Below are 7,980 nucleotides of genomic sequence, written 5' to 3' on the forward strand. Positions count from 1 at the left end.
GACTGAGCTTTTTGCGAAGCCATAGGTTGCTAGATAATTGATGGTAATTACACAAGCCCAATGTCTCATTACATCATACATTCAATATAAATGCAAACATCACAGTACTTCGTAATGATACCAGTGTTACATATCCGTAACGCCGCTATGGGCGTTACCACGAGAGGGGACGGTCACCACCCAGCCATAGAGGAAGAATGAGGATTGCCCCTCATCCCCCAGGCTATATAGTGTGTGGCCTGCCGTCCACACTAGCCTGGCCGCCCATGACTCCGCATGGGCGTCCTCTCCCACTGAACCCCGGACATGGCCATCCGGTCTGCCGTCGGTCACAGGCATTACAGCCTACGTGACAGTCCGCGCACGAGACTAATTGGTGGTCACTCACAAAAAAAAACGAAATCGGGAAAAATTCCCATGCTCGGAATGTAGGGACGATTCCACCTTTATGAATTTTTTTTTAAATAAAAATTTTTCTAACGTGAACAATTCTACGCTATCCTTCAACTGAATAAATCAGATAAAAGGAAACTATCACTAAATATAATTTGATCATTTTAGTAAATTCAACGCTTTTTTCCTGATCAAGGTCAGGCACAGCCGTTGATCCACTTATTTGAAAAATTTATCAGGGAATTGTCTAACTATTCGAATCTTAGCGTAATTCTAAAGTTTTTCAGTTTGATTATTAAAACTCCACTGATTCCAGTCTAACCCCATCCGTCCCATGGGTTAGCCACCACCCTACCACTGGAATCGGTGGAACCAAACAAGTACTTACCCACCCATAATTGAAATGCCTTTCTTAACTTTAGCTTTAGAAAACAGATACGCACACACTCCTCTTTATTAAACTTTAATAAAAACAATCCTTGATAAACAATTTACGGGTTATACATGTCATACTTCAAAATTTCTCATTGAGTCTTTGTTTCTCAACAAAACAGTATCACTCTAGACTCTCCGTTGAGACCAGCGAGTCAACAACGAGATCTAGTGATAGATTACAAAAAACATAGGTTCCTCATATAATATCTTCCTCGACATACGCATGGATGTTCTTGGCACCGCGAGCCCGTGCATCGCCTGGTCAGAACCCTCCAGGATCCTCCTTAGGTGTCTTGGCACTTCACTCAGGGACCGCTTCGTCGGCCCTCGTCCATCGTACCGAAAGCGCACCATTTTAACCATACTGAGGCTGGTCAAGACCTCGGCAAGCCTTGCCGCGTGAGCTGTCCCTCGAACACTCCCCGCCAGCTGTTGCAACCGAACTTCCCTTAGATAAACATATATGCCAAATGCTCCCTCCAGCATTCTGGCGTAAGACAGTCTTTTAAGAAGGCAGGGTTTCTATGCAAGTTTACAGTTTTTATTTTGTTTGAATACCATGAGTATATCGTAAATCCGTATCTCATTACTTCTAGATCCAGTTCTCAATTCTAAACAGAATTCCTCGAATTCTGTTAACTTGATCCTTAGATCAAAATCATAAATCTTAACTTAGTTTCAGATTCGGTGGGTGATTTGTGTGCATTTTTCCTGAACTGGTACATCGTCATTGATTGAAACTGACGAAGGAACTAGGTCTTGGTCAATAGTCTGAGTCAGAGTTTAGGTCCTAAAATTATCTTTCTCGAAGGTACTATCTCAATTTCTCTTTTTTTTTCTAAAATTTATTTCAATGAATATTTGTTTACTAATTTCAAAAACATGGATTTCTTGGGGAATATTCATTTAGGTCGATCTCCGATTAAAATTTATCTTTATGCATACTTCTATGCATTAAAATCAAATATGATAAAAGTAACACTTTTATAATAAAAATTTATCTTTTATGCATACTTCTATGCATTAAAATCAAATATGATAAAAGTAATACTTTTATAATAAAAATTTATCTTTTATGCATACTTCTATGCATTAAAATCAATCATGATAAAAGTAACACTTTTATAATAAAAATTATCTTTTATGCATACTTCTATGCATTAAAATCAATTATGAAAAAAATAACACTTTTATAATAAAAATTTATTGTTTATGCATACTTCTATGCATTAAAATCAATTATGATAAAAGTAACACTTTTATAATAAAAATTATCCTTTATGCATACTTCTATGCATGAAAATTAAAAATGATAAAAGTAACACTTTTAATATAAAAAAAATTATCCTTTATGCATACTTCTATGCATGAAATTTAAAAATGATAAAAGTAATCACTTTTAATATTAAAAAAATTATCCTTTATGCATACTTCTATGCATGAAATTTAAAAATGATAAAAGTAATCACTTTTAATATAAAAAAAATTATCCTTTATGCATACTTCTATGCATGAAATTTAAAAATGATAAAAGTAATACTTTTGATATAAAAAAAATATCCTTTATGCATACTTCTATGCATGAAAATAAAAAATGATAAAAGTAACACTTTTAATATAAAAAAATTATCCTTTATGCATACTTCTATGCATGAAAATTAAAAATGATAAAAGTAACACTTTTGATATAAAAACATTATCCTTTATGCATACTTCTATGCATGAAATTTAAAAATGATAAAAGTAACACTTTTAATATAAAAAAATTTATCCTTTATGCATACTTCTATGCATGAAAATTAAAAATGATTAAAGTAACACTTTTAATATTAAAAAAAATTATCCTTTATGCATACTTCTATGCATGAAAATTAAAAATGATAAAAGTAACACTTTTGATATAAAAAAATTATCCTTTATGCATACTTCCATGCATGAAAATTAAAAATGATAAAAGTAACACTTTTGATATAAAAAAAATTATCCTTTATGCATACTTCTATGCATGAAAATTAAAAATGATAAAAGTAACACTTTTGATATAAAAAAAATTATCCTTTATGCATACTTCTATACATGAAATTTAAAAATTGATAAAAGTAACACTTTTATGTTAAAATAATAATCTTTTATGCATACCTCTATGCATGAAAATCAATTATGCATAATATAAAAATCAATTTCTCTATGATTACAATGAACATCTTTCAATTAATCTAGGATGATAATTCCTAGAATATGGTAGGAAGTCCTCTTTTTATGCTTTGAATGAAATTATTTTATGCATAATTTTTATAAAAATTTTGCCATAGCTCCGCTGCTATGACTGAAAAATCTCAAATTTTCTAAGGGATAAAGCTTATCATTAAGGAAATAAATAGAATGATCCCTAATAAATTGGATCATTAATCCATAATGTATTGAATCATCAATATTCATGAAATACATAAGCTAAAAGCATAGAAAAAAACCATTAATTTGGCCTCAAGCATAGATTAATCTTGGATTAAAGAAAAGCTTTATGAAAAGCTTCATTTGGATTGAGAATGGGTCATGAGTATGACCATTTCTTGAGTGAGAGAGAGAGAGAAATTACATAAAACCATTAGAATTAAGCATAAATGGAAATTTATGTAATTCTTAACCATCATTAATCAAATTACTTCAATAGCATTCATCAAATTATGTAACTCTTCACTACCATTCATCAACAATTAACTTCAATTGCATTCAAAAAACCATTCCAATTAAGCTTCTCAAGCTTGAGAGGGGTTGAGAAGAGAGAAACATTGAGAAATTATAGAAAAGATCAATATTCACTATTTACCTTACAAATTGCTTGATTCTTTATTCATGGTAGAGGCCCCCAACCAATCAATTGGTTTAGTATGTTGATGGAGCCACCAACGGGGATTAAAGAAAGAGGAAAGTGTCAAAAACTAGTGAATTATTAAAGAATTCACAGTTCTTGGCTTAGGTGGAGTAGAGTAACAATGCATAAGACACTATATATTTTTTTCAACAAGGGGGAGGCTTCTATTTATAGGAAAAATTGAGCTCCTAACCAAACAAACTGATTCTAGAATTTTCTAAATCAGTTTGGTCAATTTTTGACCATTTTTAGGTCAGTTAACTAGACTTGAATGAGGAGAGAGGAGAGATGAAATATCTCAATTTTTATGAGTTTAAAACTCATTCAAGCATGTGAAATATGCACCTCCTTTAAAGAATTCCCCTTCCTTACATATGTGTCAAAATGGAATCATTTACCCAAAATATCTTATATTTTTAATATTGCTCTTAGTTTTTTTACTAATAAACCTTGTACATTTTCAACTCTTCATCTTGTGTGAGCATTTACTCATTTTTGGATACCCAAAATATCTCATATTTTTTATATTGCTCATAGTTTTTTACTAATAAACCTTGTACATTTTTAACTCTTCATCTTATGTGAAATATGCACCTCCTTTAAAGAACTCCCCTTCCTTACATATGTGTCAAAATGGGATCATTATATTAAAAATATCTCATATTTTTAATATTGCTCATAGTTTTTTACTAATAAACCTTATACATTTTCAACTCTTCATCTTATGTGAAATATGCACCTCCTTTAAAGAACTCCCCTTCCTTACATATGTGTCAAAATGGAATCATTATATTAAAAATATCTCATATTTTTTATATTGCTCATAGTTTCTTACTAATAAACCTTGTACATAGTCAACTCTTCATCTTATGTGAACATTTACTCATTTTTGGGTATCTTCTTTTACAAAATTGGATTTATCTCCTCCCTACACATGGATTGATCCAGTTGGCCCATAGGAATCTTAATTGGACCATAATCTAATTTTTTTTAAAATCTAGACCCTTAGGCTAAGGTCCTTTATACCTATTTCCAATTAATCCCAATTGTACATTGAAAAATTCTTTTTGAATTTCTGTTTCAGGGAAACTTATTTTAATAAGATGAGTTATTTTTCTATCCAAAAATATTCATAATCTGAATATTCTCTCTCTCTAGAATAATTTTCTCTCTCTAGGCTAAAACACTTAGAAATAAGATCTTTTATATATCTGAAGAGGGATTAGATTACACGGGAAGATGCTGGACATCCTAAGAGGCTGGGGAGGAATCTTACACCTATGCCCTTGAGCTACATCTTTTCATTGAATGCATCTCTTGAAAGCACTTCATTTAATGCTTACCTTTGCCTTGAAAATCCCATCAAAATAATTTAGTGCTTGTCCGCCTTTGCCCATTGGGCATATCATTTGATTAGTGCTATGCAAGAGACAATATGTAGAGAAGGAAGCTTTTTAAGCACTTGTGCTTTTGCAAGCACGCCACACTGGGCATATCATTTGATTAGTGCTATCCAAGAGACAATATGTCGAGAAGGAAGCTTTTTAAGCACTTGTGCTTGCAAGCACACCACATTGGGCATACATAACCGCTAAAGCAATGCACATGTCCACCATAGCAGTGGTGAATACACACTATTTTCAGCAGCCCCCTGTGGCCATCTCATCATGCTTTCACAGGCTTTCAAGCTGCACAAGCACAAGTCATTACATCTAGAGAGAGGTCCTCTGGTGCATCCATTCAAAATAACTCACTACCTACTCGACTTGGCCCTATTGATAATATCCTGCAATTAGTGCACTCCAAACAACATCATCGCAAGTGGGGAGCTCATCAGGCACTTCTCATGCATTTGTGAGCACACCAAACTTGGCATACACCAATAATGCATCTGTTTCAAAATTATTGAGAGCACCATGCTAGACATAAAGTGCAATAAAGGTTGTCCAAGAGACAACATCATAAGGAGGGAACTCAAGCATTCCCCCAACCATAGCTGCCTCAAGCATGATGGCACAACAACCATACCGCTTCTGTACACATCAACATTCACCAAACAGTAAGCTTCAATTATCTGACTCCTCGGCCTTCTCCCTCCACACTGGACTTGGTCACTTGGCTCATCCCACCACAGCCCCCCCCCCACACACACACACACACACTCTCTCTCTCTCTCTCTCTCTCTCTCACACACACACACACACACACAAAAACAGAGACTATCTTAGCTCTGGTTTTGCCCATCACCATGGGTTTCCTCCAAGCAGAAGTGGTTGGAGAAAGGCAGCTATTGGTTATGGTGAAACATAACATGCACCCCTTCTACCATAGTGTTGTGCATGTATTTCTCATGAGAGTCACATTGAGATGATCATTCTAGGACATGTAGGAGAAGTTCACATGGCAGACTGTGGGGGTAATCTTGGGGGGAGGGGGTTGGGGATTTTGGTCCTGGAGGAGGACTTCCATGCATAAGCCAAGGTGATCTCTGTGGAGGTGAAGATGTTGGGGAGTCTGAGGATTCCAGTGCTGTGGCCTATCATTTAAAAAGTTGTTCACAAATGCACATGTTTTTTGGGCAACGCTAGCTTGGAAACCATGACATGTGGCTCCATTGGGGAATCTCTAGGTTATTACACAATGCATCAAGGTCTCGGTGCATCATCGAATAACCTTCTATGCATGGAGTGCTTCAAGCTCCGTCTTCTCTTGGGAATGCTCGTTGACTATGCAGGCCAATGAATCCGCCATTTTTGGCGTATCTCTGCTAAGGCCTCTTCTACCTTTTTGGTGAATTTTTCTTCTCGGGCCTGCATCTCAGCCTTTTCCTTGGCCATGCTCTCCTCTTTGTCTTGGAGCTGCTTCTTGAGCTCCTCTTCATGCTCTTGAGAAGCCTGTGCAACTTCTTTGAGCTCCTCCACTTGCCGGGCACTGTGGTCCTTTTCTTCCTGGACCTGTTGCATTTGCTGGTGCACCTCGGCGACCTTGGCACCCATGGTTTTGAGTTCTTCCTTTAGTGTCGTAATCTGGGGACTAGTGCTCTTGTAGTAGAATTGCCTTCTCAGGGTTGAGGGTGATGGAGCAGCCGTCCTTCTTGATTTTTGACAGCTCTTTGGCCACCCTCAATGACCTTGGATGGATCACTACCCTCCTGCAAAGGTACCTCTAAGATGGGGTCCTTGTCTGCTACATGTTTAGCCTCCTCAACATTCCCTATTGATGGATGAGTGACCTTGATTACCACGTTTTCTATGGTTCACTGTCATCGGCGCTGCCTTTTTTGTGGTATCCAGCATGGAGGCTCACGCTTCTTCTTCACCTCCAGCTTCCTCCATGAAGTGCTCGTTGAACTGGTGGGACCTAGGCTAGCTGGCCTCAACGTCGACCTTTTCATGCTATTCGGCGTGGAGGCTCACAACAATGCCGGCCCTCCAATCATCCTCTCCTTCGTCACCCCACCAACTTCTCGTGGAGGCTCATACTTCTTCTCTACGTCAAGCTCCCTCCATGAAGCGCCCATTGAACCGGTGGGACCTAGGCTGGCTGGCCATCGGTGCCACTTCAGCGCCAACCTTTTCGTGCTATCTGGTGTGGAGGCTCATGACAATGCCAACCATCCAATTGTGCTCTCCTTCTCACCACCAACTTCTCGTGGAGGCATCTTCTACTCGGATCTCAAAGCCATGACGTTTGAGCGCTACGATGTCCACGGGACCCAAGACTATGTGATGGTCACGTGCATAGGCTTATGCTGCAGAGCAGCCACACTCTTCTCCACCTTTAGCTCCCTCCATGAAGTGTCGCCATAGTGTAATGGTGAGCTCCGCCATGGTTTAATTATAGGGTCTTTCCGCCATAGCGTTATGAAGACCATGACGGTTATGGTACTGGTCAACGTGGGCGAAGTTGGGGACGTCCATGTAGAAAGAGCTGCTTCCCTGTGTGCGAAGGAGGGGAGGTGTGTGGGAAGAAGGTGGGGAGGCCGGGCATTCACATCCTAATGACTACTTCGTATAAACGGTTTTGCCTTCACAATAGTAGCAGTGTGGCAGAACCTCCCTTGCCTTCACAATAGTAGCAGTGTGGCAGAACCTCCCTTGCCTTGACTTGAAAGTTTTTCGAGGATCCGGCATAGCGGCAATGTCTCCAAAGAGCAGGCAGAGGGGATGATTGAAGAGCGATCCAGAGGCTAAAAGAGCTGAAATGCAAGAAAACGCTTGTGTAGTTGGGAGAGGTTGCTGTTGAGAGGAGAGAGAGAGAGAGAGAGAGAGAGAGAGAGA

The sequence above is a fragment of the Cibotium barometz genome, chromosome 31, assembly GCF_041138505.1.
Source record: "Cibotium barometz isolate CiBa-2024 chromosome 31, ASM4113850v1, whole genome shotgun sequence".
NCBI classification, from domain to species: Eukaryota; Viridiplantae; Streptophyta; class Polypodiopsida; order Cyatheales; family Cibotiaceae; genus Cibotium; species Cibotium barometz.